Below are 27268 nucleotides of genomic sequence, written 5' to 3'. Positions count from 1 at the left end.
TGCATCCCATATGGTCCCCCGAGCCTGCCAAGGGTGATTTCTGAGCTCAGAGCCAGGAGTAACCCCTGAGCGCTGCCAGGTGTGACCCAAAAACCAAAAAAAAAAAATCAGTTTAACGATATATATATATATAGGAGATATATATCACACCTGGCAGAGCTCAGGGGTACTCCTGGCTCTATGCTCAGAAATCGCTCCTGGCAGGCACAGGGGACCATATGGGATGACGGGATTTGAACCACCGCTCTTCTGCATGCAAGGCAAATACCCTGTCTCCATGCTATCTCTCCGGCCCCCCACTTAACAATATTTTTAAGTTATCATTGTTTCAATTATGTAAAAGTCAGTGCTAACTATAAAAACTATGATGAGCTAATGGACTTCTTAAACATATTTAGAGATAATGCCATATCAAAAGAACAGAAATCTCCTTTGTGGAAAATAAGGCGAAGTAGCTGAATTGAAATATAAATTTTTCTTGGAATTTTTTTTTAAAAAAAATGCATTCAGCTTCATAATCAGATAAGAACTGTAGTATTACAGAGGGGTCCAATCATCATGTATTTCTATTTTCATCCAAAAAGTATGTGTTCACATAGAACTTTAGTGCTAACAGTTACCTAGCTAGCCCCAAAGCAGCCTGTTGTGAGCTTAAAGAAAATCTAGATGGGTTTGAAGGCAGAGAGAGAGGCTAGTGATTTATGTGTTGTCTGAATGAACAACATGGTGACCACATTCTCAAAGTCAACTTCTCAAGGGTTGCTGGGAAAGAATACATCTCAGAGGACAGTTCAGTAATTTTGAAATTTATAAAGCACTTGGGGTTAGATGAATTTACTTCTGTATTTCTAACTCGATTCATCATTTCACAAACCAACTTGGAAACCAAAATATATGAGAGAGAAGAGAGAGAGAAGAGAAGCAAACCCAGAGGCAGGGGACATTGGTGGTAGGAAATGTTCATGGGTGAAGGGTGGTGTACAATGTAAGACTGAAACTCAACCATGAACAACTGTGTAATCATGATGTTTAAATAAAAAAAAATAACACTTAAAGTATTTATACTGATAAAGAAGGAATTATAACCTGTTACCTAATATAGTTAATACTGACCTTTATCAGTGCAATGTTATTAATTCTGGAAGACTTAATCAGAAAGGATGATTATATTTTAGTTAGGGAGTCTTATTCAGAAGTTCTCAGGCTTGCTTCCTCTAACTCTGTTATCTGGTATCATACTTAACAGGATTTGGGGGGGCAGATGTGATGCTAGAGATAGAACTTGAGATGGCAAATGATCTTTAATAACGCAATCAAATAAATTTTGAAATAATTTACTTAAAAAAATGCACAAAACCCCACAGGTTTTTTGGTAAGTGAAACCTATTTGATGCTTACTGATCAGGGAAAAGGGCAGAGGTGTCAGATTCTAAAGTCAGGAAATCCAAAATTATGAAGAGTCAAAATTACACTTTAAAAATCTCTTAAGCGGAACACAAATATTTACTTGTATATTGTTGTTTTTCTTAACAAATCCAATGAAGCTAGTATTCCTGCCTTCTCTGGAACAGATAAGCTTTCAGTTAATTACCAAATGTTCGGTTAAGCAACAAATAGTTGCTTATGTTCAGAAGCCATGTTGCGCAAAGCCAATACATTATCTTTAAGTTGTAGGATGACAAACAGAAGATATTTACATCTGAGATGCCAGCACAGATTCCTAACTCTGGTCTCACACTTGCCCCAGGGCAAAAGCTCCTGGAATGTAATGGAAGGGAAAGAACTATTTAAATTGCTATTGAGCTCTTCTCCCTCCTTCCTCTCCCCATTCCTCTTATAAATTAGCTTAATATAAATATGATGCAATTCTGTAAAATCAGTTTCAGAAATCTAGAACTTCTGACAAAAGTAATCTCTGCCATAGATTATAAAAAAGAGAGACTCAAAATTACTGAAGGCTAAAGATCATGGAGTATAGTCATAAGATCTCAAAAACTAGAAATGACCTTAGAATAGTCAAACTAACAAATCTGAAAAGCTATGTAGATCTGATTTAGTCTAAGCGCCTCACTTTATACCAGTGGATGATAGGACCAAAAGATTTTTAGTGACTTATCCAAAGTCACAGGTTGTCAAGTGACAGAGTAGTATACAAACTGCTCTGGACACTATTTTATGCTGCAACAAATGCTGGCAAATCAAAGAAATAGCTCAAAAATAAAGAATATACCTAGCGGTTCCAACTTGACTCTTCATCACACATTATATCAGTTAAGATGCAATATATGGGTGATTATTGTCGTACTTTAATCATATTGCTTGTCTACAACATGCTGATGGACATGTGTTTTAGAAAATCAAATAAAACCACAGAGTTGTTTGTCACTGGCTCAGTTTCTTTCATTTACATAGTCTCAGCTTGCCTTTGGGGAATTTAGAGACCAAAGCAAACCTGTCCCCTAGAGACACTGTGGAAACAGTTCTTAAAGCTGAGTTATTCTCTTTGTTGTTAGTCACTTATAATCAGAGAAATCAGAATTTTTAGTATGATTCCACTGATACATGGTAATTACAATTGAACCCAATCTTACAAGTTCCAGGAACTACCAGAAGCTGAAACAATATTCTTGCTCCAGGCTCTGACTTGGGTCCCAAAAGTTGAGATTTTTTCCCCTCATTAATATATCTCCAACTCAATTCCCCCTTCCTTTTCTTTGAAATTTGAGTATGAGTTCAATTCCTATTGACCTGTTGGACTAGACTTGCTTGTTTGCTTTCTCCTATTGTTCTTAATGCAATAACTTGGAATGTCAACATGAGGTAAAAATAGTAAATCCTCAGTCAAAATAACTTGCAACCAAATTGGGGGAGCAAAAGAAAAAGTATGTGGAATACCATATTGGAGGCTGTGGAAGGGTGGCCAGCTCCAGGATCGCAGCTGAGCAGGGCAACTGGAGTCAACCAAGATTACTCATTCTACACACTGCATGCCAGGGTCTATGTCTTTGACTCTTTGCATTTGTACTGGCTTTATTCCTGCTGTAATGAATAGATACACAGATCATGATATATTGTCTGGTTATATCCTTCCTTCCTTCCTTCCTTCCTTCCTTCCTTCCTTCCTTCCTTCCTTCCTTCCTTCCTCTCTCTCTCTCTCTCTCTTTCTCTTTCTTTCTTTCTTTCTTTCTTTCTTTCTTTCTTTCTTTCTTTCTTTCTTTCTTTCTTTCTTTCTTTCTTTCTTTCTTTCTTTCTTTCTATTTTAAATCAGAGGTATTTATTGGAAGACTATTAATTTTAGAAGGGATGGGGGGTGTGGAGTGAGTACCTTTTTAAAATATCCTCGCAAAGCAGAACTTTAACTGATCAATGACACTGTGATACAAGTAAAGAGAGAATTCAAACCCTTCCATACTAACATACCACAAAGCTGGAATAAAAAAAAATCTAGTGAATGAATGACTTTCTATACTAGAGAAGAAATAAAGGTCAGTGAAGTAGTCAGTGACAGAGTGCTCAGCAGCTTTCCTGTGGTCCTTCCCAACAGCGCTCCAACCACCAAGTGGCCTCCAAGCAAAAATGCACGTAACACCACCTGAGCAAAAAGTCACCATTTTATGTAATACCATATTTTCACCATCAGTTCTGCCTCTTTCTTCCTTGGATTGGTCTGTGTGGCCTTTAGCAGCTTGTCTCCTTCCACAGGACCTAAGCTAGGAGGGATGAGTTACAAACTCAAATCCCAGTGTTTGTTAAGGGGATTTATGCATTTGGTTCCCTGAAACTTTACCCGGAAAGTCTTCCTCATTCCTCTGCTGGGCTTCCGGAAGAGAGAAATCCCCTCTGCGAATCTCCCTTTGACTTCATGTTGGATACCAGCGTGTATAAATCCTGCTAATGACTTCTGCTCGTGGCTGACAGGTTCTGGTCTTTGGTGAAAGCTGGGTTCCCCAAAACTGCTTTGTGTTATTTTCCAAAGAGGATTTATTGCAGAACTTCTTCAGTAAGCGTCAGTATTCCCCATGACAGCTGTCAACACCTTTCACTTACGTGGGGACTCCAAATGGCGGGAGCTAATTCATGCTGTCAGAGGGAGGACCCTAAACATTCCAACATTTAGAATTTCAATCATTTTGAGTAAAATCTCAGGACACTATTTTGAAAGTCCTCTTAGGCTTTAAGAAGGAGTTACCTCAACATACTCCATTTTTGTTGGTATCCTTTGGGAATTTCTACCCCTGATGTGTGTGTGTGTGTGTGTGTGTGTGTGTGTGTGTGTGTGTGTGTGTACGGTTACAGGGGCACTGGACTAACTACTTTAAGTTATCACATACAGATTGATTCTGTATGAACATATCATGTATGATTCTGAGATGAATATATCATTCATTAAGATTGAAGACATAAGAAAAATGCTGGGAAAAACATAAAAATAAAGAAATGCTGGGGTTTTCTTCTTTTTTAGAGAATTTGTCCTGTGATGGCAGATGTGAAGTTTGGAGCTGCAACCATCTTACATCCACAAGAGGTTAACACTACTAGGAGTCACAAAGCATCTAGGAATGAGATCAAATAAGAAGATTTGACAAGCAGAGAGATAGCTCCTAGTGATATGGATAATCCCGGATCAAACTATACCTGAAGCTAATTACTATGTACTCTCCGTTACATGAATCAATAAACTTTTTACTTACATCAACTGGAGTTAGATTTTCTATCTACAGAAATTCAAAGTATACTGACAACCAAATTCAGTAAGTAGACTTGATATAGATAATAAGTCTCTGCTCGCAAGGCCTTTTCTTCCAGTGGAACCATCTTGACATCTTGAATAGACATGCTGGCAAATGGCCTTTAATATTCTCTTCCTCCTGGATTCTCAGTTACCTTGCTTGTCCTACCAATCATGAACTACTGCTCCTGAGTCCACCACTACTGCTTTTTATCCTTGACATAGCCACATTTGACAGACTCCCTCATAATGAAATGTGTCCCATCACACACTTCCCATTGTAGTTGTCACCTTATAGCAAGTACAATGCTACAAGTGCTTCTTTCTCAGTAAAGCCGTCTCAGGGAGTATTATTCTACACCAACCCTTTCCCAAGCCTAAATTCTGAGATGGTTGCAGGAGACTGTATAGGCAATATAGTTTGAGAGATGATCCAGGTGGGTTCTTTGAACATTAAGAAAAAACATGAAAATATTAAGGGCTCTAGAGACTATAGAGGTGAAGGCTATTCCTTTCCTTTTTCTTTTTCTTTTTTCTTTTTTTTTTTTTTTGGTTTTTGGGTCACACCGGGTGACGCTCAGGGGTTACTTCAGGCTAAGCGCTCAGAAATCATTCCTGGCTTGGGGGACCATATGGGACACCGGAAGATCGAGCCGGGGTCCATCCTAGCATAGCTCAGGCAAGGCAGATGCCTTACAACTTGCACCACTGCTCCGGCCCTATTCCATTTTTATTTTGACCCACTGTCTCCTAAACTTATTTGACAAAGGAAGCCACTTTTATTCCGCTTCAATTTTTTTTTTAATATTCTAAGGAATAATATCCCACTCTGAGGATAGGCACTTGGAAACAATGTTCTGTATTTATTACCATCATCCCTTATTTCCCTTTTATTCACTTATATGTGACTATGAAATATGTTAAATATCCCAAAATAAAGAATAATGTAATAAACATGAGGGTATTGACAGTTATGCTAAATATTAACAAAACTATTTAAATTAAAATCAAATATAGTTAAGATGTGCCATTTTGAAATATCCTTTCAAATGTACTTCTCCCAGGGCTCTCTCTTATGCACATACTCCCTTTGTCTTGAAGAAGTCTTCCCTCCTTTCTTGATTGCTTTTGACAGGTAAAATGCTATTTTTCCCCCTCAAGATTCAGCTCAACTTTTCTTCAGGAAATTTCTTCCTTCAGGAAATCTTTGCTGATTTCTTCTATTTTTCTAGTCTATCAGAGTCTGCAGGCTCTCCTAGATTCCCAGAGTCCTCTCAATGTGCTAATATCAGGACAGCAATGATCATGTTCTTGGCTGTCATAACTTCCAGTTTACTGACCTTCCTAGAGCAAAAACTTGTCTTAGAAGACTAAAAGCTCTTCAAAGAGTGAAACCATCATTTTTATTTTCCATATCCTATGCACTTCCAGGAATATTAAAATTATTTAATGTTTCTTCAATAATGAATGACTCAAGGCAACTCTCCACCCACCCCCACCCCCTCGACTTCAAGCTGTAGTGATAGAACAGTTAAATCACTTGTCTTGCATGCAGCTGACCTGGGTTCAATCCCCAGCACCTCATATAGTCCCCCAAGCAATGCCAGGAGTTATCCCTGAGCACAAAGTCAGGAGTAACCCATTGCTGGGTGTCATCCCTACTCCCAAATAAAATAGAAATCAGTTACCAAATGTCTTTTCTTCTATATTATAATCTATTTTTTCCAGTCATTATATTCCCTCTTAGGATGGAAGATCCTTCACTTCTCATGTTTCCATTCTGACTTTCCTCTCTAGAAGAAACAGAATTTGCTAGAAAATGGTCCATTGCAAGTAAGAGAAATTAATTCTCATAAACTGAACACTCAGTATTTATGAGGATACTCATGTATTAAAGAAGTTTTGGGTTATGAAGTTCCAGGTAAGTCATCATGGATCTAGCTTCTTCCGTTCATTTGTTCAACAAAGGTAACTATAAAGAAATGAACGACCTTTGTATTGTCTTATGTGTCTCATGTGCCAAAGCAAGAAGGCCCTGTAACAGCTGAATTATCAATGAAGCTCTTTCTTTTTGTACCAGAAAGAGATCCATCCTAGAAGTCCCTGAGTTGGGGCCTTGCTTTCTGTTACATAGGTCAGAACTTGTCACATACACCTTAACTTGCAAGGGAGTTTGGGGAAGTCAGCATCTAGTAAGGGGGACTAGGAATTCCAGCACACATTTGACCCAATCATGGACCAGGCAGAGACTGGCTTTCCCTGAAATCAAGGGACTTCTCTCTACCAGGAGAACAAAGATTGGGTTTTCATAGCAGGGATGGAGAAAGTTGGTTTAAGGTAGAAGACTGTTGGGCAGGCAATGCAGTGTGCCTACCAAGGAGCATTGACAATGGTCACTACGGTATCTCAAACTAGGAGTCAGATTTGCAAGTATAAGGTATCTCTTTAGCCAACTATGTATTCCTGGCCAGCTCCTGCTATCTTTAAGTTCAATGTCGATTAGCTCTAATATAATCTTTCCTCAGCAGTATTTTGTTCTTTGTATGTTCACTAATGACTTTTTCAAAAAAACAAAGTCCAAGACTCTTTTTTAAAAGAACAAAAAAAGACTCTTATTCACCCAGTATTTTATGTTTGGCATTACTTGACATTTCTCAAACCAAGAAAACATTCGTTCAGGCAGTCACTTACCACAGCTATTGCCACCCATCTCCCTCATGGTACTTGGGTACAGAGGTAGTTATAAAAATTCCAGAAAAGATAAGAAGGAACCTCAACAAGAGATGGAACCACACAGCAGTTCAGAACTGCAGGAAGTAGAGAGAGAGGAGATAGATGTGTTGGGCAGCAGATAGTAGGCAACAAGCTACAGCTCAGGGCTGTGTGGGCTGTGCTCTGCACAGAGGTTCCCAGGTGCATGAGGATGCCCTGATCACAGCCCTTAGGGTCTCTAGAACTGAAAACATTTGTACTGGAAGAGAGCAACTGATAAAGAGGGATGTTAAATATGCAGAACTAATTTTAAACAAGGTGCTCAAAGAGAAGAAACCCCACAAAGAGAATGAACATCTAAAAGTACACGGGCAATATGGGGGTACGGCAAATGCTCTGGAACAGATCCTTTACTGAAGAAAAAGCTGGCAGTGGGGTAAAACTAAATGGAACAGGGAAATTGAAAGGAATATAAGACTTTTGTTTGTTTACTTGTTTTTGAGTTACCTACCCAGCAGTGCTCCTGGCAAGCTTGCAGGACCCTATGAGATACCGGGTATCAAACCTGAATCAGCTGTATGCAAGGCAAACACATTCTTGCTGTTCTATCGCTCTGGCCCCAGGAATATAAGACTTTTTAAAGATCTTTTTTTTTTGTTTGTTTTGTTTTGTTGTTCTGGCCTTTGGGCCACACCTGGTGGTGCTCAGGGGTTACTCCTAGCTCTGCATTCAAAAATCACTCCTGGTAGGCTCAGGCGACCCTATGGGATGCTGGGGATCACACCGGGTCCAACCAAGGTCAACCACATGCAAGGCAAATGCCCTACCACTGTGCTATCACTCTGGCCTCAAAAAAAAATTATCATTAGTTTGCATTGAGTTAATGAAAGTGTTAAAGCACTAAAGCTTTGTGGTCAGAGAGATAGTACAGTGCATAGGGTATTAGCCTTGCATCCAATCAACCAGGGTTTGGAGAGCACAAAGCTAAGGGTAAGCCCTTAACACCACTGGCTGTGATCCCCCCCAAATAAAAAAAAACCAAAAAAAAAAAAACCAACAAAACAAAAAACACAAGTAATTCTTTCCTTCCAAGAGTAGAGGGGCCAATCCCATTTGCAAATTACATGACTACTAAATTGCGGTTCTTTTAAATTACAGCAAACTATGTTTAACAAAACAAAGAAGTCATTATAATGTTAGAGAAATAATTTTCAACTTGTTTCTATTACTTTAAAAAAACTATGATGAAATGAATACCCTCTATTTTGTCCTTCCATAAAACCGAACAGGTTAGAGATGTATCTCATAAATCCTTTAATTATTTAAGGCACAAACCATAGCTTTGCTACATTATCGCTTTTAAATAACACATCACCAGATTTCATGTTCCCAAAACCACTTTGGGGAAAAATGCTTTCCTAAATGACATCACTCCATTTTCCATATAAAAGAAAAAATAAAGGCTCATATTCAGAAGCAGCAGTCTATAAAAGGAGGCGTGGAATTCTTTAAGAGCCCACTATGGAACCCCCTACTGCCCTCAGAGAAACAAAGAAATAAATTAAAAAATATAAAGACCCCCAAATACACAGAGTTGACTTTAAAAGAGGTGGGCTGCTTTTGCCCAAATCCATTAATAAAATAAATCATTGTATTTCATATCCACAGTCATATTTGAAAGTTCTCCTCTTAATTGCTCCATGGCATCGTGTTTTATTTTAGTGAAGTTCAGATTTTATTGCCAGAGACTAATGGGCAAAGAATCCCCGAAGAACTTGTTTTAAAACATTGACCAGTAACATAAAAGGGATATTAAAAACAGCTACAGAGGCTAAATAAGAATTAAAAAGTATAACCATTTATTTCTAAATTAGAATCCTCTTTCACATTTAGGAATATAATAAAATGTGTCATAAACTTTCTACCTTCATTCCAAAGCATTGTTGTAAGACTTGACAGTGATGTAGATACGATCCTTTTAAACAGCACTCATTAAAATAAAACGCTGGTTATTTAAGCTATTATTGAAGGCATTTTCAAATTATCAATGATTATCATACAATAAAAACCTTCCAGGGAGAGAAGGAGAAAAGGAGAAAAAAGAGGAAGAAGAATTTAATGAACAAGGCTGCTAATAAACTTTTACATCTGTGGGTCAAACACTCAGAAGCAAAGCTGTGCAGGTCTGGAAAAAGCTCTCAGACCATCGGGAATCTGGAAAATAATTCATTCAGATGGGGTCTGATCACAGATCACCGCTCAGTTGATCCGTGTCCTTCCATAGAGGGCAGGTTCTGGTCCTGTGCCTCTTTCTAAGGACACTCACTTGCCTCATGTGGTCCCCATCTTAGTGAAGATTTTGGATGATGAGAAGAGGAGTGAGACAGCCCCCATCTGCAAGTAGAAATCTCACCAGGAAATAGGGCAACCTTTATCTTCAACTGGTGGCCAAGAGAAAGAGTAAGGACACCTAGGACATCATCCTGCAATAAGGTGTGCAGGACACAAATACAGAAAGCACCTTTTAGGGTCCTTTTGGAAATTGGATGAGACACATAGGAAACTAAGAGCAATCTGGCCAAATAGGACAGACCCAAGATGCATAGCAGAAAGGAATCCACCCCTCCTTTTATTTTTAGTAGATGTGATTATTGAAAAGGCCCAAAACAAGAATCTCTGCAGAAATCCAGATTGATGTGTGTGTGTATGTGTGTATGTGTGAAAGAGAGAGAGAGAAAAAGAGAGGGAGAGGGAGAGGGACAGAGAGAGAGAGAGAGAGAGAGAGAGAGAGAGAGAGAGAGAGAGAGAGAGAGAGAGAGAAAGGAAGAGGGAGGGAAAGAAAAAGAGAGGAGTGGCAAGTTTGGGAGCAGGATGGTATGAGACTCAGACACTGCATTTCTTCTAATCCAGCAGCACCTTCCATTCCTCTAAACAGTTTCATGAAAGCATCTTGAACTGGTTTAGATTAGTCCCCACCAGGCACATGTGTAAGATAAAAAGAACAAGGTTGTTTTCCTTCCTCTGAAAGGGGGCTGGTAAGCGAGGACAGCAGTGGTCAGCCTGGTTTGGGAGAGGAGAGAAAACTAGAAGAAGCGGGTGTTTGTTTAAAAATAAGCATGCCAGGTTGATCAGAGACTCTGTGTGTGTGTGTGTGTGTGTGTGTGTGTGTGTGTGTGTGTGTGTGTGTGTGTGTGTGTATGTGTGTGTTGGGAACAGTCTTTTAGTGACTCAAGTGGGTCAAGCGGGGCAGAGGGAGTAGAGGGGCAGTGGTAGTGGCTGGAGAAGCGTGATTTGCTTCCCTCACTGTCCGGCAGTTCGTGGCATCTGAAGAGCTTGTGTAAACATTCGGGAGCTTGTGCGGACCTTATTTTAGAGCAAAAACAATTTCAGTTTTAAAGTGTTCGAATTACTTTAGCTAAATCTGAGGATTTGCCTATTGAATCTGGAGCTGTTCCCTTTCAACTCTGAATGAAGGAAGAATTATGAGACTGGAGTTATTCAATGAGAGCTATCTGTCCTGGCACTCAATCAAAGGGATTAGGATTTGGAAAGAAAAGCCTACAGGTTATCCTCCAGGAAGCATACCAAGCAGTTATCAAAAACATACAAGTTCAAAGCAGCTCAATTTTCATATGTTAAATGTACTTGGATGCAGCCCCAGGCTCCTTTCTAGGTAAAGAACTGTGTTAAAGCTGTTTGTACTTGCATACTTAGCAGACAAGGGAATAAAAAAAAGCATGTGGTACAGTGGTGCCGGGTCCACCTCACCCTCATGTAACACAATAAATCAATCTTGTTCTCTGGGTGAAACATGATCTGATACTGTGTCCAGACTTCTCAGAGGCATCCCTGACTCCCACCTTCAAGGCAGGTCCCTGCTTACCTCGATCAGTGTAAAAGAGCTGTCACAATATGAGCAAGGTGGGGTCAGCCACCTGCCACTGGTGGCAGCTTGGCAGCTAACGGCGTGTCCCGTACTATTTGCGAGTCTTTGGTGTTCCTAAGTACCATGCGCTGGCATTAACAGTACATCACTTACTTACTAGCTTAACCTGGACACATTGAGAAGACTGAGAAAGGGACCCATACTGACAGCATGGTCACAGAAAAGCATACATTTTGGGTAGCTTTCCCATTAGCAGCCAAGTAATGAGATGAAGAATTTACAGTGACACCGAAATACCGCTGGACACCATGTAGAAGGCTACAACTCCCTCTGGTGTACCCAAAAGGTTGCTGGAAATACAACTATCTCATGTATAGAAAGTAAGTGAAGGGAGGAGGTGAAAAACCTCCATTGAGAGATTAGAAATGTAAACAAAACATGGAAGAGCATGCCACACATGTGCTCTGTACTCCATAAAAGAAGAGACTGCTATGCTGACCCTCTATGGGAGAAAGGTCCAAGTAAAGCCACATTCTATCTAACTCTGTCTCCCTGTTCTGTATGCTTCTTCGTGTGAAGCATTACTCCTCTACTACTGAACTAGAGGACCCGCTGCCTTCCTCAAACTCTTCCCTTCCCTTTTACTTCCTAGTGATGGTGGTGGATGGCTGACCCCTTCCATTCAGCCTTTGCAATGACATTCTATTTTATGCTCTGTTTTATTGTTTGTTTGATAAGGTTTTTTGGCCAGGGTTCAAGTGGAGGCATTTGACACCTCATCTTTAATTATTGCAGTAGGTCAGCTTGCATTTTCTTGCTTTCATGTCTCTGCTTATTCTGTTCCTAAAGCTGGAAATGCCGGAACAATCCTACAGCATGTGCACAGGCCAAAGGAAGCTTTCTCTGATCTCTTTTTAGGCTATTACTCCTTCCTATGCATCCCCAGAGCACAGCAGTTGAATACTTATTTTGCAAGTGTTTTGTTCTCTTTGTCAATATATTTATCCAGACTCCCTGACCCAAACCTCTTATGAAACCAAACTGTAAGTATGATGAGCTGAGATCAGGGGGTGTATTGTCCATTTATTAGCTGCACTGCAGCATATTGCAAATTAAAAAATGGACACATGCTGAGATTTAGGTTACATACGTGGGGGGCTTTCCTGTGGTAGAGTCATTAGGAAATACAACTTATAATGCCAAGAAACATCAGCATCAGCATTATGTCTGATTTTGGTTTCTGTTCCACCTAAGTCTTTCAAATACAGTTTTTTTTTTTTTTTTTTTTTTTTTTGCATTGGGGGTTAAGGGAGAGGAAAGAAAAATATCTTAAGAGTTTTTTTTTTTCCTCCAAGATTATTTCTTTTGAATCACAGAAGCTTGATCCAGGTGATCAACAACTAAAAACAACAGAACCTCAATATTATATGAAATATGAAGGATGGTGGGCAAAAATCCAGGTCTTAGAGTCTCATTGTCAAGGTTAAAACCTTAGCTGTGTGTCTTAATTAGTTATCAGACCTTGAGAAGTACTTTAAACTTTTTATTGGTTTCAATTTCTTCAACCCAATAACAATAATACTCCTATGAATTTATTGTAAATGATTAAAAATAATAAATGAAAGAGCTGGAGAAACTATATAGGAGGTTAAGGCAATCCACGTTAGTTCATATCCCCAGCAACACATATCCCCTCAACACCACCAGGGGTCACTCCTGAACACAGAGCAAGGAACAACCCATGAGCACTGCCAAGTGTAGCCCAAATCCCAAACAACTCCCTCCAGGGAAAAAATAAGCCATAATAAATGAAGCATCTGGTATAGTACTTGGCACACAGTAAGTACTTAATAAATGAATAATGTATCTGTAGGTTGCAATAGTTTACTCCCTTTCCTTGCGTCTTAAAATAGGTGAGACTTAAAATTAGACATATAGTTCATGTTTTCTCTCAGAACTTTAGATGGAGATTTAGAAGGAAAAAAATAACTCTCAAAAGTTGGATATTGCAAGCACCACTTGAATTTTTGCCTTCATAGTTCAGCTGAAGGTCCCAATATAAAAGAACAAAGCCATAAAGCTGACTCCTCCTGCCTTCTTATTGTCCTGGCACTGAACAATCAATTTGAAAGTACATTAAGTTCTTTAACAGGTCACCAAGTAGCAGAAAGCTAAAAGTTTAACCATATTTACAAGGAAGAATTATATGAAAATATTTTTATTGATGCTATAAAAGCCACCATTAAAAACGACTGCATTGAAAAGCCAAGCATGCATGGAACAAATGGGTAACTCTTAAAATAGTACCTGGTTCCAGACAGTCCAAATTTTGTGTCTCGTTAGCAAATAAGATAAATGGCTTTGTCTGAAATGATGTTCTATAAATCCTATTAACAGGCAATAAGGGAGGTAATGGTTCCCAAAACAGGGGAATTAATTTCTGAATTCAATCCCCATTGTGTCCACAAGAATGTGGAGGGAAGATAGGGGCGGGAGTGAGGGGAGAGGCTTTCTGCTCATGCTGTTTGGAAATGAGTATTTTCATAACACTCTTCAAAGAATTGTATCTTAGACTTTTCAAAATATCTGTACAACTCATCTCACTTCCTTATTATAAGTTTATGAGGTAGGCGGGAAAACACTACCCTTTTTGTGTGTGTTTTTAAACATTAGAACAGAGAAGGACAAAGAGGTGTCACTACCAGCAGTTTAAAGGAGAACCAGGTTAGAGGGCTGGTGACTGCCTGGCCCGGTAGCCAGGAGAGCCACTGTCTGCGAGGGAGCCCCACCGGCCGCATAAACCCATGAGCGAAGGAAGCCAGACTGTCATTCTAAACTCTGGATTCAAATAAATTCCCAGGTCCTTGTTTGCTCTTTTATGTTGTAAAAAATAGAAGTGATGTACTTTCATCACCATATAAAGAAGGGCACAGTGCTGTATATATACTTTTTCTTTTTTTCTTTCTTGCTGTCTTTCTTTTTAAATTTTAGGAGCAAGGCATACTCCAATGATTGGTGCAATTTTGTTTTTGCCTTTTCTTGCCAAAAAGAAAATATGGCTTTAATAGAAGTTTACATCTGCGTGGTATTACATGCATGTAAAACAGATGTAACCTAATTACATTTTCATTTAAATTGCTAAATAGCTACTTAAGTAAAAAGCTAAAATAACATACAAACAACAGTTACTATAATAACAAGTGTACTTAGAATTAAATGAAAAGGATCAAAGCTACAGCATATAGAATTTGAGTTGGTCTTTCAAAAAGTCAGAGTGACATCACAACACTGCCTTCATTTACTCAGTAATTTAATGTCTATACAGCGAAGCCTAAAGACACAGCTCAGCTCAGCCCAGACACATAGAAGAAAATCCATCGAATTTATGTAAGACTCTAGGTTTCATGAAGATTAGACACACTCTACCAGAGATTATATAGCAAAACCCTAAATTGGAAGTAAGAATTCCAGGGCAATACAATCATCTTGATTATAGTTTCAAGCCAACCTGTCTGGGCTGAAATCAGAAATCAGCTTTCAGCTCTGGAGCTTAGAGCACTCTCTTGTTTTAGGGGCAGAAGCTGCACATCTTCAATCTTCACAGCCCGATCCTTCGTTTGCACCACACAAAGCCTCTTCAGAGGGATTCAGAGCATCTAAGACAACATTCAGGTCTGGAGCCTGGTATTGAGGACAAGGTTTAGTCCTCACAAAGGAGCAGGGGAAATGGCAGGCTGCTGGCCTGACTGGGCTGAAATCTTTCACAGGACACTCTGGACAAACTCAAACTGGGTTAGCCTAGACTTTCTGGGTAATGTTCATTCATCTTCTTTTCCTGTCTCAATCATATTTTAACTAAAGTGAATTTTCAGGAGTTGGGGGACAGTGGTTATTTTTTTTTAAACAACTCAAAAAGAAAGCAGAACTTGCAGAGTGCTGTGGAAGTATAAAACCATTTTGGAGTCGGAAGAACCTATTGACTGAAAGCAAAGGCCTGAAAGCAGGAATGCAGGATGAAAATGCTCCCCACATTACAGTTTTCTTCTAAACCAGACCAGCCAGTTTTTCTGAATATTGCTCAGGAGTGCAGAAAATAAAAGACTTGGATCCAGTCAGTCCTTTTTGATCATAGGTCTGAAGTGTTTAAGAATTTTTAAGCACCAAATGGAACATCATTCCTAGAACTAAGGGATTGGTTGTATGCTTCAAGCCAAGAACTTCCTTATCAAAACATGAACAAACCCTTTTCAAAATGAGCTTCAAATTATGCCCCAACATATCTGATGCTAAACATTTAATTAGCTCCTGGCTTCCCTTTTCATTTTATTCAGGAAACATCCTTTCTAGAGATATAAAAGAATCAAACAACTAAGGAATCAGAGGTGAGGAATGAGAATGGGGATTTGAAAAAACAGAAACCACCTAAGATCAATCAATATTGGGGGTCAGTCTTCCTAATGACACCTCATAGTTATTTGTTTGTTTAACTCCAGGGCCTCTCACAGTACTGAAATAAGTTCTGGAAGGGCTGCTGATTTGTACCCTCTCACCTAACCTTCTAAAAATGCCTTTGAATCTTATTAGCCCAATCTTAAGGTTTCCCAAGCATTTATATTTCAGCAGAGGGCTTGAGCTCATGTTCTGCACACAGGAGGCCTGGGTTCAATCCTCAGCACCACATAAGCACCTCTGGGAACAACTTCTAAGCATGAAATCAGAAACAGCCTCTGAGCACTGCTGGGTGTCCTTCCCCTGGTAAATGCCCACTTCCCCACTAAAACATACAAATAAACAAAAATGTTAAAACCCCCAAAAGAGATTTTTTTGATAACATTTTTTTTCTTGTTCCATTCATTCTTGGCACCAACACCAAAACTGTTGTGATTCCCTGTCTGAGATGGTCTCTGGATCTAAAGTTAACAGTGAGGTGTGGTGAAGACGGCAGGAAGTAAATTTTAGGAGACTCCTGGCTTCATAGCTCTGCCCAAACTGAGTGCCTTGGCTTGGTCTCCTCAGACTCATTGCTGTTTGCGTTCTACAGCATTCATAAAGTTTCACAATGTGTTGAGAACAAGTTTGCAAAAGACAAGTGAAGGCTTGTCATGATTTTGTAACCAATTATTTCATTTGTATTTTATAAATCGGCCATAAATGTCATTGACTAATTGCTGCCTCCCCAACCCCTACACCAGTGGAACAACCAGGCAGCTTTATATCACTGTTGCCAGAGGCCAAGAATTAATGGCAGGTTTTAAACTCAACTTCACCTATTTGGAAGGACATCAATGGCAGCTGAGGACACACTGTAATTTTTCTACTCACTACCACTCCTCTCTGCCCTAAAAAAAAAAAAATAATTCCATCTTTATACTCTCTGCCCAAGAAATTCAGATGCCAGGAGAAAATCTAAATAAACAAGAGACAAAAAAAAAAGGAAATGTAATATTAAGAGTCATATTACAATATCACTGACTTAGTCAAGGCCTTTGTTTTACCTATCTGATCCTCACTAAACCTGTTATTACTCAAAAGCACACGAGGTGATGCTTTACTTGTTTGCCTGCAGTACAGATACTCTCTGTCATTGACACTGAGTGGCTCTGAGTAAGGAAACATGAATAATGCTGAGCCTTGGAATGAACTCGAAAGTGTAACTGCATTCCAAAGGCTTATAGAGGGCAAGAGAAGGAGAAGAGAAAGTAATTACTTAGTGGTGGGTTAAATGTTAGTAAGAAAAGAAAGTGGAGGGCAGCTAGCCCTATCAACTTTTCTGGAACTTGATTCGCATAAGTCAGTCTTTGACAAAGGATCTGTGTCACTAAAATGAAATGATATAAAAGTGACTAGCTGCCCTCAATTTCCGATACCACAGTATTCTTTACAACAGAGTTTGGAGTCCTAGAACAGTACCCTGCTCAGAATATATCAGCTATACACACCACTTTTGGAGAAAGAGTAGTCCCATATACTTCCCTTTATTCCACTTTTAGCAATTCTTTGTTGTTGGCATTTTGTCTTTCGGGCTACACCAGGCAGGGCTCAGGGGTTGCATTGGTATCTGTAGCTCAAGGCTTACTTCTGGTGGGGCTTGGAAGATCTTAGATAGTGCCGGGAATCAAATCTGGGTCAGTGGCATGCAAGGTAAGTTCCAGGCCTCTGTTATCTCTCCAGTCCCATTTTTCCCCACCTTGAAGGCAGAAAGAAAAACATTTCAGAAGCTTTAAGTTCTTGCAGTTCCAACTGTGACCAAAATTCTACTCTGTGGAGCTACTTGGAGTTTGAATTTGAGAGCAACTTACACTACACATCTTCATGTTTGCCTGAAGACATCCTGAGTCCAGTTCACTCAACCTGGCTGACCACTAGGTCAGTGCCTGATCTCAAAAGCCTCCCTGAGGGTCCTGTGCATATTTTAATGTCAAACTATGGGGGTGGGGTGGGGAGAATGTGCTATTCTCTAAAGCTCTAAAGGAAAAAAAATGGATTCTATTCTTAGTGATGCATACTTATTACTCTCAAATTAAGTTTGTTAAAAACCGAACTATTGGACACACATTTTCAACTCAACTCTTACAGTTAGGGAGGAGAAAACATGCCATTGCTCATGATATATATTTTTATAATGAGGACGACGAGCAATGCAGAGAGAAATCTCGAGATCTTTGGAAATAACAATGAATGTACATATTTTGCACTTGCTAGCAGTAATTACTTTACCAAGTGAGGCTCAGGGTAGATAGTAATGTGTAATACCTTTAACTTGGAGCCATCCTCAAAACACAAACAGAAAGAAAATCTGACCTCTAACCCTGTTTTGAAGCATCAGTATCCGCTTGGGTAGTGTTTGCATGTTAAAATATTTATTTCCTTCATAAAAAAATCTATCTGAATATCCAATCTCTCAGCAGTCAAGAGTCTTATTTCCATGTTAGCAGAAGCCCTTAAGTAATTTGGGGCTATGATCTAAACACTACAAGCTTTACCCACTTAAAACTTTGCCAGCTACCAGCTGCATATTTTCCTCACCAGCTCCTCATTTGCAAAACATCGTAGAAATTCAGGTGAAAGGTGAGTAAGTTTCAACAGTCACAAACCCAGTTAGAAAACTCTGTTTCTTGGGCATTGCTTCCAAGAGAGTAACAGTTCTGAGTATTCTGTCACTGGCAGACATAAATTCATACTAGTGAGGACAAAGAAGTTCTCTCAGGGAGGGATTGTAATGATATCTTCTGTGTGTGGTGTGAGGGAGATAGAAGCTTCTTTCACCTGGACAGGAAGTGTCTGTTTCACCAAAATAGCTGTTTAGAAACATTGGAGTATGCTGGTATTGCTTGCTAAGTTTTTCTTCCTATGTTCATTGGTTGTGATACTTATTAAAGGGGCCAATAAAATTACTTAAAAATGTCATTTCCAGGGCCAGAGAGAGTACAGGAAATGAGATACTTGACCTTGCAGCCATGATAGCAGTGGCCCTGGTTCAAATTCCTGGCACATATGGTCCCTGAGCACCACCAGGGGTCATTCCTGAGCACAGAGCCAGGAACAGCAGGGTGCGCCTCCCCCAAATTTAATTTCTACCATGAGAAAGGAAAGTCTAAATCACACATAAAATGCACCATTGAAAGTGATCCACCAATTTGGGCCCTTAAAGAGGAGCAGCTGAGATGTGCTTTCACACCTTTCAAAAAGGTGTGACCCTCCACCTAGATCAACAATCCAATACCTCTTCAGAGGAAACTGCTTCCTAATAATGGAGTGCAGTTAACCTTTAACCTTTGCTTGATTTTCCTGTGGCCCTACTTGAGACATTAAAATTAGCTCAAAATGGCTCGTTCAAAAAAAGGTTCTCTCTCTCTCTTTCTTTCTCCCACCCCTCCCCCCCTTTTCTCCCATCCTAACTACCTCCCTCCACCCCCAATGGTTTTTGGGAAAACAAAGCAATCTTGAGCCATCACCAGTGATTCCATCAGAATAGTACTTCCTAATTAAATTGCTTGGTGGGACTAACACTCTGTGAGGAAACTGCTGTGTTATCTTTAGACTTGTCTATAATGTGGAAATTTGGTATTTTAGGATTCCAACCTGCTCCACTCACTAGTTTGGACACTAAATTCTGTTTCATTATTTGCTGCTCCTGGGGGCAGGTAGAGGGTTACAATAAAAAATTACCATTGGTTGTTTATTACGCTATTTAAAAAGAGAAGCTTCCCTACCTAAGAACTTTCCATTTAGATTGGTTGATAAGAACCAAGTAAAAGTATATCCTTAACAGACATGGTTGCAAGCAGTCATTAAATGAGATTTGGGGGTTACAAACAAAAGGTTTTACAGACAGTTTTGGGTCCTATTCTGTTGTATGGAAGAAGCAAGCCTGCGGTAAATGGAACAATCTTTCACTGGGCCTCAGCAAGTCTTTTTGGCATCCTTGGGCAAATTAGAAAAAGGTGCCCCCTGCGGGCAAACAAAATCTCCCAGTTAGGAGAGCTGGAGTTGAGAGTCCAATTTCAGCCCTCCTAGCTCCTGTCACCACCCCCTCAGCTAGGAGTCTGGCTGCAGAACCTGTTTGCCTGGAAAAAAAGGTGGAAAGGGGACAAAGAACTTGGTTTCCAGCCTCTCTAGTTTCCAGGGAGCTGAAGTCTTGTCAAAAAAAATCTCACCAGAAAACTAGGGTGAATGACTAACCTCACAATTATTTGGTAAAACGACTCTGGTGACATCCAGTTTGAAGGAGGCATAAATCAAGGGATTCCAGTCAGAAACAATTAGGAGACAAAATAGAAAAGAGCAGACATGTAGTTTCATTGCACAACTAACCAGTGCACTAACCCAGGGTGGGACTCGTGTCTTCTTCATACTTTGACTCATGAAGGACACACACAGAGCTGAGACCAGTAGTTTGGTTCTATAGCTGGTCTGGAGGAATGATGAGTAGTATAAATCTGGAAGCCAAGTTTTAAAGTTCAAAAATCAGACTAAGTCACTGTGGTTTGTTTCTGACATTTTCTGGAAACAAATACACTCCTTTGGGAGAAACCAAAATGAAAGTCTTCTGAAAAGGGTGCAGATACAGAATAGCTTCAAAACTGACTTCAGAGTTGACTAGGTGACAAGCACTGCCAGATTAGAGGCACTGATGCTGGAAAGAAAGCAGGAGACCAGAAAGTAATGATGGCACATTGGTGATGGGAATGTTGCGCTGGTGAAGGGGGATGTTCTTTGCATGACTGAAACCCAACTACAATCATGTTTGTAATCAAGCTGTTTAAATAAAGATATACAAAAAAAAAAAGAAAGTAATGATAGACGGCCAGAGACTTTACAACCCTCACCCTTACCTCGTAAAGGAGCTTCCCCACAAAGGTGTACACACACACACACACACACACACACACACACACACACACACACACGAGTTCAGGAACTGAATATGCTTTTCAATTCATTCTATCTGCCAGGAGCAGGACAGAGATAAGAGGTGCTGAGGATGCCACATGTTTGACGTTGCTGTGAAAAATATGCATTGTTCTTTACAAACTAGGTGTTTGTACATGGGATAATGTAAATGTCTATTTTTAGGGAAATACTGATGTGAATTAGGATTCTAGCCTCATGAGCAAAAATTGAAGAGAAAGAAAAAAGAAACTTTCCATTTAAAAAGTGTAATTGCAGGTTTCAAAAGATGCAGCATCACAATTCAATGAGATATTTGTATTCTTTGCCCATAAAGGGGGAGGGGAGGGGACAAAGAAATGGAAAGAATAATGTCAACTCTTTCTTCTGTAAAGCTATAAATAGAAATAAAATTCAAAGATGTGAGGGAAGCTGCCTGCAAAAATACCTTGATGCTAAAACAGCCAAGTCAATGAAGCCCTGGACACATTTCCAAAGAATCAACATCACAGAAAGGCTAGGAATAAATGAATACTATTAAGGCCTGTTAGCTGGAATATCTCAAGGGAAAAGACCTTTCTATAGAAATCTCATTTATAAAAAGAAGATAAACCAGTAAACAAACTATTAGCAAATCAAGTCCATCCAGACATTAAATTAGAACCAAGAAAGGTCTGTTGCAATTAAAGAAGTACAAGGATGGTTCAATGGTAAAAAAAATATAATAAAGGCATATAATCTATAAAATAATGTATTTGCATGCATACACTTTAATATATAAAGCATTCTCTAGGGATGATACTGAAATTCCCATATACACCTCTAGAGGCATCTAGAGTTCATTATAATATGGCTTGTCATAATAAAATAAACCTCAAGAATTCACATGCCATCAATAGTACAATAGGTTCATCCATATTATGGAAACTGGTGTAGCATTCAAATAACTGTCAAAGCAACAAATTTGAATTCTATGCATTACCATAAATAGCTATGTCAGTATATCATCAATAAACATTTAGGATTCTATGAATTATACTACTATTTACAGAAAACATGAAGAAAAGAGAGAAAAGAAGGAAAGGAAGAAATAAAGACACTGACAGAGAAAAAAAGAAAAAGAAAGAAAAGAACAAAATTATATGTTGAAGTCTACAAGCACTGAAGAAGCAAATCAGGCTGACTACTTTTTGCAGAAAACAAAGCTTTTCTAAAAATGCAATGCGAATCACTGATTAAATGCAAGATGATAGTACGATGTCTGGTTCTAACATTTATTTAAATGGTTCTATGGCTCAGCCTCTTCATCTCTAAGTAGGAGTAACAATACTCAATAAGTGAAATAATATTCCTTAGCAATGCTGGCATATAATAAGCCTAATACAAGTATTAGCTGTTAGGGTGGCAGCATAAAATTTTTGAGTGATTTTTAATTTATAAAACTATGATTTTATGTGATTCATTATATTGATTTGAATTTTTAAAATATATATTACATGCCTTTTTATTTATGTTTGATAAGGGATAGAATAAGCAGAGTATAGGTGGGCTGGAGGGAATCACTAAGAATAGAGATATTAAATAATTCCACTATCTGTGTTTAAAAAGATATTATATATTTAGAATATATTTAGGAATTAATATATTTAGGAATATATTTAAAATAACCCGTGAGTTAAAACTTAACACATGTTTTCAAAATCTAGTATGTGCATCTTGTTATATAAATTTGGACCAAATTTTTATACAAGAAACTATGTTCTGTGAAACAGTAATTCATCAAGACTGGATTTCAAACAAATATTAAAAATTAAATAGTGTAGATCATGGCATAAAGATAAAATTATTTGTGCTCTCTTCAGTAGCACATATACTAAAATTGGAACGAAACAGAGAAGATTAGCATGGCCCCTGCACAAGGATTCGTGAAGCATTGCATATTTAAAAAAAATAAATAAAATTATTTTGCCAAGTTATTAAAGTACTTTATCCTAAATAAATAGCACATCTTAAATTGGTGATGACTTTAACACTCATAGGATAATGCTTGGAACACAATTGTAATATGCAGATATTACAACACTTGAAATCAAAATAAGCGACTCTTGGATATTATAAAGGTCAGATAGGTCATAGTTTAAGTTTTTGAATGCTAATATCAATATTTAAGTTTGCTTTCTATAAAAACCTAAAGTAAATCATTCTCAGCTGAAGCCAATTTAGAAATCTATACTTAAATATAAAAAAACCAAATCTCTAGTATTAAATACACAAACAACTCAAGGAGAAGAGAGATTCCTAGGAAACGTTTCTATAAATAGTTTGACATTATTACACAATCTTCTCTGCATATCTTGTAATGGAAACATTGCTATGGGTGATTGAAGAAATAAGCAACTTTGACATTTCTGGATGTAACTTGAGCAGATTATTTCATCACAAAGGATTGGTATAGAATATACTAACCAACAACTCAATATCAAAACTCCCCTTGCAACTCTAAAAACAGTGCAGAATGACATTTAAGATAATCCATTTATCACCATCCAATACAGGCTGCTTGTTCGCAGAATGTCAGTGACAAGGCTGGTGTATTCGGATTCCTAGGCAGTGAGTGGCTGTGACACGGAATCTTTAATATAGCATCAACTTCATTTCCTTATATGTGCGACTGCCTTTCCTCAGTTCCCAGAGACTTTGCAATTTATATGAGCAGCTGTACAAATGAAACGCCTCCTGTTTTTGTCACACACGACAGAAATGTTCCCCTCCATGGGTAATGAAAAGTCTGCATGTTCATTTGCAGGCATGCAACTCACTGCTTGCGAATGCCTGATCTTTTATTAAGCATCTTTAAAAAGCTCAGGGTATCCCTTCTGAACAACACTCACTCTAACCATGTAAATAATTCTTTATAATCAAAATAATAATACAGGTAAACCATGACTTCAATTTGTATGCTTCTCATTCCTGTTTCAAAGTGGTTTTGTACAAGGATATCTTGATGCTCTTAGCCAGATCTCTGTAAGATTGATCAAAAACTATCAACATTTTATAGGTGAAGAAACTAAGGAGTAGGAAAGTAAGTTTACTATTTTGCCCAACATCTCAAAGCAAAGCTGAAACATTGAATATTAAGAGCTGAGATGATCCCTGGAGTCAAACTTAGAAGCCTTTGGTTTAGGAAACACAAAACCGTCCTACTAGGACATAATTGGCCCATGAATGAGATTTTATAGAAACTCTTAGTCTCTGGCTTTTCTTGAAGATGTAGCAGTTCAGAGCTCACATTCTACCAAGAAGCAATTGACTCCAGCTCATCACTGTCCTCTTTAAGTAAAGATCACTGTTTCTAATTTACCAGCAGACCACTTGGCATACAAACAGAAAAAACAGATCTTAAATTAATGTTCAATGAGTTCTGAAAAAACCTGTAATCTTCACTCAAATAAAGTACATCTCTACCCGGTCCCAGAGTTTTCTGAGTACACTGGCCCTCCGCCCTGCTTACTACTATTGGTTACCTGTCAACATCTGAATTTCAAAATCCTGACCTAGTAGAAATCTTTTCAGATGACAAACAGGGAAGGTGAACCCCAGGGAGAAGCAAAGGCAGAGGCAGAGCAGAATCCCAAGTTTCCAAACTTCTGGTTTCTAACACCATTCTCCCAACTACTTTTTAACCTAAAGTAGCCCAAGGGCTGACTTAAAAGAAAATGCAAAGATATCATCTTGGTAGGCTTTAAAGAGACAGTCAGGATAGGTGAACAATTAAGGCTGTTACTTCACTCCAAATGAATCAGATTTGGAAGCAGCAATTAAGTAGTAAATGGATGAGTTTAGACAAAGACTTGTCTGGGAGGGTAACTGTGACCTAGATTAGATCAAGTTTACTCCCCACAGCGGAGGTGGGACTGCTCCATCCTCACCAAAGGGAGAGCATCTGGGGTCAGTCTCCTGCAGTGCAGCCTTGCCACTGTTAAAACTCTACTATGGCAGGAGCCCAGCAGCAAAAATAACCCCTGTGATCTGTGCCAGGCCACCTGCTTCTTGTCTAGAAAGGACGATCTCTGTGTAGGAGGCTAAGTGACATATGGGATCCTGAATCCCTATTCAAAAAAAAAAGTATGTATGAAATTAAGTTTGAATGCATTTCTGTGTGGTGTGAACACTCCTTTATTTCTCCATTAACCACCTCGGTTAATTAAATTCTCACCAGAGGGTAGGATATGAGGAAAAATATAAATGAGCTATCTTTTCACTTTTATATTTTAAGAAGTCACAAGATTTGCCCAAGTAACATAAGCATTTCCATGATTATAAAGTGGCCAGAGGTCACTGGTTTCTCCATAAACTCACTATAAAAATTTCCCTTTATACACCAGAGTAAAACAACTTCCTTCCTAAAAGTTTGTGATGCTGCGGCTAGAGAGATAGTACAGTAGGTAGGATGCCTGTCTTGCATGCTGCAGCAGACCTGGGTTCAATATCCAGTATCCAATATGGCTTCCCAAGCTCACATTCAGGGATTACTCCTTCTCAAAAAAAAATGGCTCCAAAGGTTGTATGTACCTACATTGCGTAGTTGACTGCATGTGTATATATACATGGCTTTTATTTACCAAGACTTGAGACTGTAGCCAATGAGCAAATATCCTAACCAAAAATAGTGAAAAGAACCAATGAAATGTGAGCTTCAGTGCCTACATTTTATGAACGAAGAAAGTCCAGAATTGTGGACTAGTCAAAAATTAAATGATTTTAATACTCAACATGTACAGGGTATTATTTTAGTTCCAATTAAGGATCTTTAGGTGAATAAAGTGAATCAATTCTATTTTGCAGTTGAGCAAACTAACTTTTTTTAAATATGAAATGCTTCACAAATTTCTGTGTCATCCTTGCACAGGGGCCATGCTAATCTTCTCTCTATCATTCCAATTTTAGTATATGTGCTGCTGAAGCGAGCACAAGCAAACTAACTTTTAAGAGAAATAAACTCATTTTAGTTCAAAGGAATGAAGCGTGTTATGGGCAAACATTTCAACTTTCAGAGTAATAGTCTCAACTTCTAGGACTGCGATGATGATTCATTAGTATCTGAAGAATGCACTGCGTCATTTCTCTCTCTATAGCACTTGCATTAGGTGCCCTTTGCATAAGATCAGAGGTTTTCAAATTATTTGGCTTATTGTCCCATTTTCAGAAAGAAAACAAAAATCCTCTGGAAGTCCACCTTCTTTAAGAAGCAGACTTCCCATTATTTCAGTGCACCCCTCCAGGAGGCAATATCTTCTGCTTTGATAAACAATGCATTTGATCATCCTATAAAAAATGCAGATTATATAACATTTGGGGGTAGGCCATGCACCAAGCAAATTACTAAAGGAGAATTATCGGCCAAGGACAAAAACCTTCTAAGAAATAGAGATTAGCTGGGGCTGGAGCAGTGGCGCAAGTGGTAGGACATCTGCTAGCCTAGGATGGACCATGGTTCGGTCCCCTGGCATACCATATGGTCCCCCAAGCCAGGAGTGATTTCTGAGTACATAGCCAGGAGCAACCTCTGAGCATCACCGGGTATGGTCCAAAAAACAAAAAAAAACAAAAAACAAACCCCAAAACAAAAACAAAACAAACAAACAAGAAAAGATTAACTGATAGAAAAAATAAAATAAAAAGGCAACAGGCAATCATTGTGCAGATTTGTGACTGCATTTCACAGAACAGCTCGAATGGGATTTTTATTAGATGGTTCTGCCAAAAACACATTGGCAGATACAGCCCTGAGCTTGTGGTTCACCAGACACATGAGAGCCCCTCTTCAAGAAGGGGATCCTGCCTAGGCTCTGGCCCCACTCCAAGTTAATGTAGTTAAAAGTAGCAGCTGCAGCAATGCTGAGTTAGGGGATCCCCTGGAAGAAAGCCTTGCCAATGAGGGTCTTCCCAAACTACTTATCAATTGCTAACAGAACTTAAAACACACACACAGACATGCACACATATGCACAAACAAAAACCTTAACAAATTCGTTTCAGAAAATACAGCTGTTACAAGAACAGTTAGTCAACAGATTTATGGGAAAGCTGCAAACAAATGCAAATTTAAACATCAATGAAGTCAAATGTTCCCCCACCAATTTAGAGGGAGTGGATCTCCAAAGTGTAATAATACTGGCAAGGATATATATTGGAAACTTGTATCCTCATATTTTGCTGATTACAGTGTAAATTGGTACAACACTTTTGGAAGGCAATTTGGCAGTAGGTACCGAAAGCCATAGAAACAGTCATATCTTTTGACTTAGAATACTTTCAGATTCTAAAGAAAGCAAAACAAAATAAGGGAAATGAAGAGTGGATGTGTAATGGTAATACTGCTTATAATGGTGTTGAATCAAAACCAACTTAAACTCTCACCAATAGGGGGGTAAGTTTGCATTCTACTATATGAAACATTGCTTGGTGGTCTTGGAGCCATTCTAAATTAGATGAGGAATCTGTCCAGCATGGTCATGAAAAAACACTGTGATCCCTAGGTGTACAGCTAT

General features: G+C 38.8%; 1 protein-coding gene, 1 non-coding gene and 1 pseudogene across 3 annotated transcripts in view; 1 reads left to right on the top strand and 2 right to left on the bottom strand.

Moving 5' to 3' along the window:
* Positions 1–27268, bottom strand: part of FTO (FTO alpha-ketoglutarate dependent dioxygenase) — a 428549-nt gene that overhangs the window by 97183 nt on the left and 304098 nt on the right. The window lies entirely within an intron of this gene.
* On the top strand, positions 22567–22662 carry LOC126029204 (uncharacterized; annotated as a pseudogene).
* On the bottom strand, positions 25582–25688 carry LOC126029094 (U6 spliceosomal RNA). The gene has a single exon (XR_007502749.1). It is a non-coding gene; the product is annotated as a U6 spliceosomal RNA (small nuclear RNA).

This window comes from Suncus etruscus, chromosome 14 (assembly GCF_024139225.1).
Source record: "Suncus etruscus isolate mSunEtr1 chromosome 14, mSunEtr1.pri.cur, whole genome shotgun sequence".
NCBI lineage: Eukaryota > Metazoa > Chordata > Mammalia > Eulipotyphla > Soricidae > Suncus > Suncus etruscus.
Note: the sequence above shows the minus strand (reverse complement) of the source record. Positions and strands in the feature narration are given on the sequence as shown.